This window comes from Chaetodon auriga, chromosome 11 (genome assembly GCF_051107435.1).
Source record: "Chaetodon auriga isolate fChaAug3 chromosome 11, fChaAug3.hap1, whole genome shotgun sequence".
Lineage (NCBI taxonomy): Eukaryota > Metazoa > Chordata > Actinopteri > Chaetodontiformes > Chaetodontidae > Chaetodon > Chaetodon auriga.
The window spans coordinates 14,506,961-14,514,651 of NC_135084.1; positions in this window are offsets into that span (position 1 = coordinate 14,506,961).

A 7,691-nucleotide genomic window follows, 5' to 3' on the forward strand; every position below is an offset into this window, starting at 1 on the left:
TTGCACCGCTGCTTCTCCTCCTGTAACAGTATCCACTCTGCTCCACTTCCCTCCAGAAGGGGAGAAGAGCAGGACTTCTCTGCCTCCGCACAAATAAAACTGTGTGCCAAGCCGCATTAACCCTGCACCCTTATCGCCTTTCTGACTTGAGACATTTTATGAGCGGGAGTTGTCAGCCCCCGTCAGACTCAAACAACAAGAAGTGGCATGGTTTATGCACTGCTGCATCACTGTTTACTAGTCACCATTATCATTTAACTGCATATACACTACGAAAGGTCACATATTGGACTTCAATTTATCACATCTCATTATATGACATATATTTATATATATATATATAATGTCGTTTCAAAGCTGTTCTTGAGCTGGATGTAGGTAACACTGAGGAAAGCTGAGGTGAAATTACACACAAGCACAGTTCTGTGTACACACCTAGCTGAGGCAAAAGACCTGCTGTGGCCTCTGCTGCCAGCTTAAACCAGCTCTCTGGACTCTCTTAAAGTTTCTGCCCACACAAACACTGACCGCACAGGCTCTCGCTGTTTCTCAAATAGTCATTTCTGCTTACTGAGGAGAAAATGACTCAACAGCATGCCGGGAATGTGTGCATATTTCCACAAATATCTAAATAAAAGTGTAAAATCGTGTGAAAGTATCTAATTTTAAAACAGTGGCATGTCATATATTGGTCAACACGCTCCACCAGGCCAATTTCATTTCATGCTCCATGTCTGATACTTTTTGCTTTTCAGTATGCATCCACTGTTGCCTGAATCAACATTTCAGGAACATCGCTCCGGCTTGCACACGACTACAGCATTAGTATATGCAAAACCTCATAACCATGCTGTGGCTTTGGCCCCTTGTGGTTTCTATAGCAGTGACTTAATTCTGCTCCACTAATCATAATAATTATAGATATTACAGTGGCCTTGGTAATTACTGTAGTGCACTGGCTCCTATCCTTTAATGGATGCTTAAACAAACAGATTTCAGATAAGTTTGGGAAGAAAACTAATTTATGGCCTCTGAGGGAGATCAATCAGGTGACAGGGCTGGGGTTGGGAGGGTGTAATAGGGTGGGGTTCAGTAATTAATACAGAATGCAGCAAGAGATGGAACCTGGCTCTTCCTTTTTTTCAATTCTGCATCCCTTTCATCTCGTCCGTGCCTGTGCCACATTATTTATCTCTGCTGTCACACCATTGTTGTGATTATGGATGTCATGCAGCTGTAAAGCGCTCCACGATCAATAGGCCTGAAATTAAACCAAAAAATGAATTTCCGCAGTGTCGGCCACATGCACTCCTGAGCAGGAATTACCTCGCAGGAGAACGGCTGATTATCCCGCTGAGGAGACAGCAGCAGAAACACAAGCGGAGGGAAAGTGTTCGAATGGTAGTCAGTACAAGGACGGTTTTACTGCTTTTTTTTGTTTTGTTTTTTTTACAGCTGCAGACCACAGAAAACATGGCACAGATGTTGATACTTTGCTCAACCAAGCCCTGAACTACCAGCTTTAATTCGGCTAAACATCAGAATAGTCATTTTGGGAGCATCTGATTAAGTAGAAACTGATCTGTGCCTTGACAGATATTCATTATGCTGCCAACATCACATATCACAGCTTTACGATGTTGAGAGATTTTGTGTAGCAGTCAGTGCTAAATGTCTGTAACAGAACAAGTCTGAGTTATTCATGATGACACAGCCCAACTAGGAGATGATGTAGTCATTTCTTCCAGGGGATCAATACACTATTAGGTGTGATGAGATGAGTGCTCATTACTTCTATCGTAAGGTCATTTGGAGAAGTGCAGACCGGGACTCTGGTCAGGCGGCAAGACCTCTAGTGATTAAAAAATACAATACTTAAATTAAAAGCATGAGGTGTAGGAGAAAGTTCATAAGGGCCATAGAGGGAGGAGTGTAGTAAAGGTGCTGTGTATTTCATCAGTGTTACACACCAAATGGCTTGACAGTCTTTTTGGAAAGCGCGCTATGAAACCTGTAGCTCTACTTCTGTCTCCGTCCACACCAGCAGTTGCATCTGACATGGAGCTGCAGAGAGCAGACGGGGATGTCAGGGGAAATGTTTTCAAGATACCTCGTGGAGCTCTCTTACACCAGCCTGCCTTCCAGCGTACACTTCACCTCTGCACATCCCTCCACCGGAGATGGACGCTTCCTTTTGTTTCTCACTTGTTTCCCGTGTCCCTCATTTAGAATCGATTTGCTATTAATGCCGGAGCATCACAGAGGGAGGGTGACAAGGGGTCTAGGTGGCTGCAGCTGCTTGACAGGCTTCTTCATCTCCGAACAGGAAGTTTGGTTTACATCAGCCGTGGGGCGGGAACTGTCATCAGGAGACCTCAGGGCTAATGGGCTGGATTTATGCGCTCCTCTCCTCCTCTCACGGTGGACCGAGTTGGAAGAAGCTGAAGTCACTGATCTGAGGTCTTTTAATTGTTTTCAACTAAGGTTGCTCCTACGATAAGCTGTGAAATCTGAGCTTGAATTCAGAACAGTTGTGACTTTAATGATTTTATATAACATGGGCGAGCACTTCACCTAAAGTCATTTCTTTCCTTTGCCCTAACTTGACATGTCAAGACAAATTTCACTCATCACTCCAAGGAGCCTGGTGCTGGGCAATAACCACAGTTTGGTTTTCAAATCAATTTGACAAATCTTCAGCGAATTGCACAACAGTCTTGGAGCAAATAATGGCCTGACACTCTGCATTAGCAGAAAAGATATGACTCACGACTGAAGCCTAACCATGTGGCTTCTGGGTTCACAAAGAAACATCGTGCTCTGTCACTTGTGACATTGTGGTAAGATGTCGATAAAGGTTAGCACTGTGAACACACAGAGTACAGCGATACCTGGAAGCAAAGAGTAGTATAGCTCGGCCACCAGCTTCACTGAAACGTGATGAAAACATCATGTGACTTGTGCCCTGACTTCAAACTCAAAGGACACGAAAATGAAAAGTTGATTCCAGCAATTAACTCTGTCTGCGTGAATGATCTGAATTAACCGTCTGTATCACCTCAAATGTGACAACACACATCTGATAATCAACTTCTGTATCATCCCTTTTCTCCTGCTTTCCGTTCCTGTTCTTTCCTCCTCACTCCGTCTCTCTCCCATTGTGAGCAACACAGTGACTGAACTCATTCTCAACTATTTATTTGCTTTATTTCCTGAGATCAGCTATAAAGAACAAACACTATTAAGCCAGCCAATCAATAAGGGAACATCAGCGCTGTTATCCCCCCTCCGCCCCCCCCTCCGCAAAATAGATTTATATCTTCTGCCTGAGCAACATAAATCACATATTCATACATTAAATTAAAAATGTGATTGATAGCAATGCGGAGAGTGTGTACAAAACCTCACGATGTAAAAAAACAAATATTAGTTGGGGACTGTGGAGGGTGAAGAGAAAGCAAACATTGTTTTCAAGTGCAATTCTTCACAGCCTTGTGAGGACGTCCAAGTTCAGGAGATGAGTTGCTGCTTTAGGAAAAGGAAATCTGACACTTGACAAAACTGTGGCCACAGAAGCAGATCATGTAAATAACTATCAGCTTCTGAGCTCAAATACAAACGTAGTGTTACTCAACAGTTCTCACAACGGAAACACTAGTGCTAAAAGGCTAACTCGTGGTCCAAGAGACATTTATCTTGACTTTAAAGGAGCTGGTCAGCCTCCAGCCTCTACCCTCTGCATGTCATTCTGCAAGGCGAGCTGCGTGTGGAGAAACAGGTTCATTCACAAAGTGACACTTAATGGGATATATACAGATTGTGTCATGCATTATAGGGCCCAGTGGTTATGGGAGCATTCCAGAGGAGAGAGGCAGAGAAATATGGCAGCATCCATCAGAGGCTTGGCCAGAGAGAGAAAAAGGTACGGGAACAGAGAGGGAACGAGAGCTGGGGGTTGGGGGACTGCCAAGGACATTTAAGAGAGCTGTCAGGGGAGGCTGATCTATGAAGGACCCTGTTGGCTAAACCTATATCCCAACATGTGTGTGTGTGTGTGTGTGTGTGTGTGTGTGTGTGTGTGTGTGTGTGTGTGTGTGTGTGTGCTTCGTAAGTGCAGTCACACCGACACATGCAGTAACACACTCACACCCTGGAGGCTAAAGCACAGCAGAGTAGTCTCAGTGCACAGGTTCAAAGATCAGAGCAGAACTCATCCACACAGAAAATCAAATGTTTTCAAATGTGTATTCTGAGCATGAAATGAAACAGAGAATAAAAAACAGGCGGATGGCAAACGCGAGAGAAACTGCTCAACTGCAAAAAAAAAAAAAACAAAAGTGTGTATTTGATGAAAAGTTGGAGTTTAGTTTTAGTTATAGTTATTATTGTGTCATGCAGCAGTCAAGGTGTATGCATGGCACAATGTGTAACAATATGATAACAAGCCAGATGCAGAATACAGCGCATCCATTTGCATATGATGCCACAAAACATCCAGCAACAGCAACTCAAGCACATCAGTTCATGTCTGCAACAAAACTCACTACAGATGAAGCCTTATTCTAAACATCAAAACTAATTAAAAAGTCCATTTGGACTTTTTTTTTTTTTAGACGAAGTATTCTTAAAATGAGACAGAAAACAACAACAAACAGCTTACACAATCTATTTTCCTCCAGAACATTTTCCGCCACCCACGCTCAATAGCTAGACAGAGAGATATTCCATCTTAAAAGTGCTCCGTTGATATCACGTGTAACATTTCACACAGATACAGGACTCTAAGACGAGTGCACACACACACAAACAAATGCACAGTGTATACATATCAGAATCAGACTGGCTTTATAGGCCAGTATACATGGGGTGGATGATTATGCACATGTACACATGTGCATATACACTAGATACATATATATACGGCAAGATTTAGACTGACAAACTGTCACTTGAAAAAATATTTAAAAATCTGTAAAAATATAATCTATAGTGGAAGTAAGATATGAATGGTATGGTCCTCACTTTCAGATGGACCTTCAAAAGACTGTGTGAAGGTTAAGACTTGGTTTTAAGGGTTAGGTTAGGTTAGGATTAGGTTTAGGTTAAAGTTAGAGTCAGGATCAGGGTCAGGGTCAAGGTTAGGGGCTATACAATGCATTATATCATTATATCAATTATAACAAATATGTGTGTGTGTGTGTGTGTGTGTGTGTGTGTGTGTGTGTGTGGTTGTTTGCACACATATGTAAGTATATGTATATATATGTGTATATATGAACACATGTCCACTGTATGTATTGCATGCATATTTTTCATGTGAGACACAAACGCGCAGGCTTTGATAACAGATCTCTCTCCTGCTACAATAAAACTTAAAGACTAAGACGGGTCAGAGGGAGTTTGACTCTGTCTGTGTTGTGTCTGGAAGTGCAACACTAAATCACTCTTTCAATACATCATTAACTACCATACATCATGTACAAATTCTGTTATTTTGTCATCCAAGTGTTTGAGCTGCTCTTAATAATAGTGGAAAATCTGCTTTCATTTTGTGCTCCTTGGAATTATAACAGCGGTGGAAAAGTACATTTACTCTAAGTATTGCACTTAACTACCAATTTCAGATATGTATACTTGATTCTTTTGTTTTCATTCTACTTTATACTTCACTACATTTCAGAGGGAAATAGAACACTTTTTACTCCAATACATTTTACAGCTCGAGTTACTTTGCAAATTAAAATTTCTGCCCACAAGACATGAAAATGTCCAAGTAAAACTGTTCTTCTTCTCAATTGACCGAAAATTAATTGGCAACTATTTTGAATCTTTAAGTTATTTTTCTCCTAAAAACATTTAGTGGTTTCAGCTTCACAAATTCTACTTTTGCATTGCAAAAATGCAAAATGCATTTTTTGTGCATTTTTTTAGCTTCACTTATAAAACTAATGTGACGAGCATGCATACTAGATCTAGCAGCTCCACTAAACATAGCTCCAGGAAGCTGACTCCTCCTCAGCTGCACAGTATCTGAGGTAGCTCAGCAGCAGCAGCAGCAGCAGCAGCAGCAGCAGCAGCAGTAGTGAAGCAGTGGGACACTGTAGGTAGCCAGCAGGCCTGTTAGCCAGAGGAGTGAACACCAGGCAACCCTGCCAGAGGGGACGCAGCAGTGGGACCATTACTAAAGCTTAATGATATGAGAAGTGTTCTCCTATCCACCGCGGAGGGGATTCATCATGATGCTGTAGCACTATACATCTTTCAACAGCCCCTAAAGAGGAATGGGGACATTTCTTCATGCTGTAGTAAAAGCCCCTCCCTTCTCCACTCTTCCCTTGAGCTTTCTTCACTCCTCATCTTCACTTAAAGATCCTCTATTTTAAGATCATTGCGTCTACGGAGAGGGGAGGGAGCACGACCTTGGCAAAGAGCTAGGGTGAAGTAAGGTGGTGAGAACTGCCGGATGAGCGTGTGTAGCCGATGGAGACAGTCACAAACCACAACATCTTGTCTGGGATTTGTCCCAGTGTGCCCCTGGGGAAGGAATACAATTCACTTTCCGCCTCAAAGTCACACCATACACTGTCACTGGCTTCAGCTGAGTGCTGATAGATGTCTCTTTGTCCCCTCATAAATAAAAACACTCCGGTCTCGGCTGGGAGAGACTGTAGATCAGGGAGTAAATAGCCGAAGGTATCATGCGCTGCAGTACGTCAAGCCCGGAGGATTTTCTCTTTCTTCTAACCCTTCACATTTTGCGGCCGTGTCAGAGAACTCTGCGACCTGTAAATCAAATTGGGCAGATAAACTGCAACACAAGAGCGATCAAAATAAGTAAAAGCAGTGTTGACTTTGGGTCTTTAACTTAATTTTATGGCCTGCAGCCAATATGCAGTAATCACAGAATGGGAAGGCTTAACACTTCCGTTCTGGTATTTGCATTGTTTGAGTTACAGCCACCTGCCTGCAGATTTACACCAGTAGATCACAGACAATAACAGTAAAGACAGAAGTGCACTGGTTTATGACTTCAGCACTTTCAGTTTGAAGCCTTCCAGCACCAGTGAGTTTAAATTATGGTGGGAGACGTCCTTGGGATGTGAACATCTCATTTCACCAGGCTGTGCGCAACAACACACACACACACACACACACACACACACACACACACAACTCATTTCATTGGGGGGTCTCTGGGAGGCTGGACTCAGTGGAGCATGACATAAGAATTATACATCTGGCAGCAGTAAACCTGCAAACTCTCTCTCTCTCTCTCTCTCTCTCTCTCTCTCACACACACACACACACACACACACACACACACACACACACACACACACACACTTGTGCCTGTTATGAGACAGAACACTAACTTTTTGTTCATCAATCTGAGAAAGAATTATTTATTATTCTGGGGGATCATTGCTATTGATGCTTGTAATGCTGCTTTATGCAAATGCGATGCTGTTACTTTGTTACTTTTATTCCTCAAAGAGAGCTGAAACAGCTCTCTGGCTCCTCTTAGATAAAGTCAAAAGGAGGCAATTTAAGAAGGCACCCTTTCCTTTGAAAGTGTGCATTTAATTACTTTAATTAGCTCGTTTTCTTCGGTCAGGTAATTGATGCATCAAAGTCAAAACTTTAAAGGGCTAACAAGTCGTTTTTTGCCTCTAGAAATAAGAACATTCACA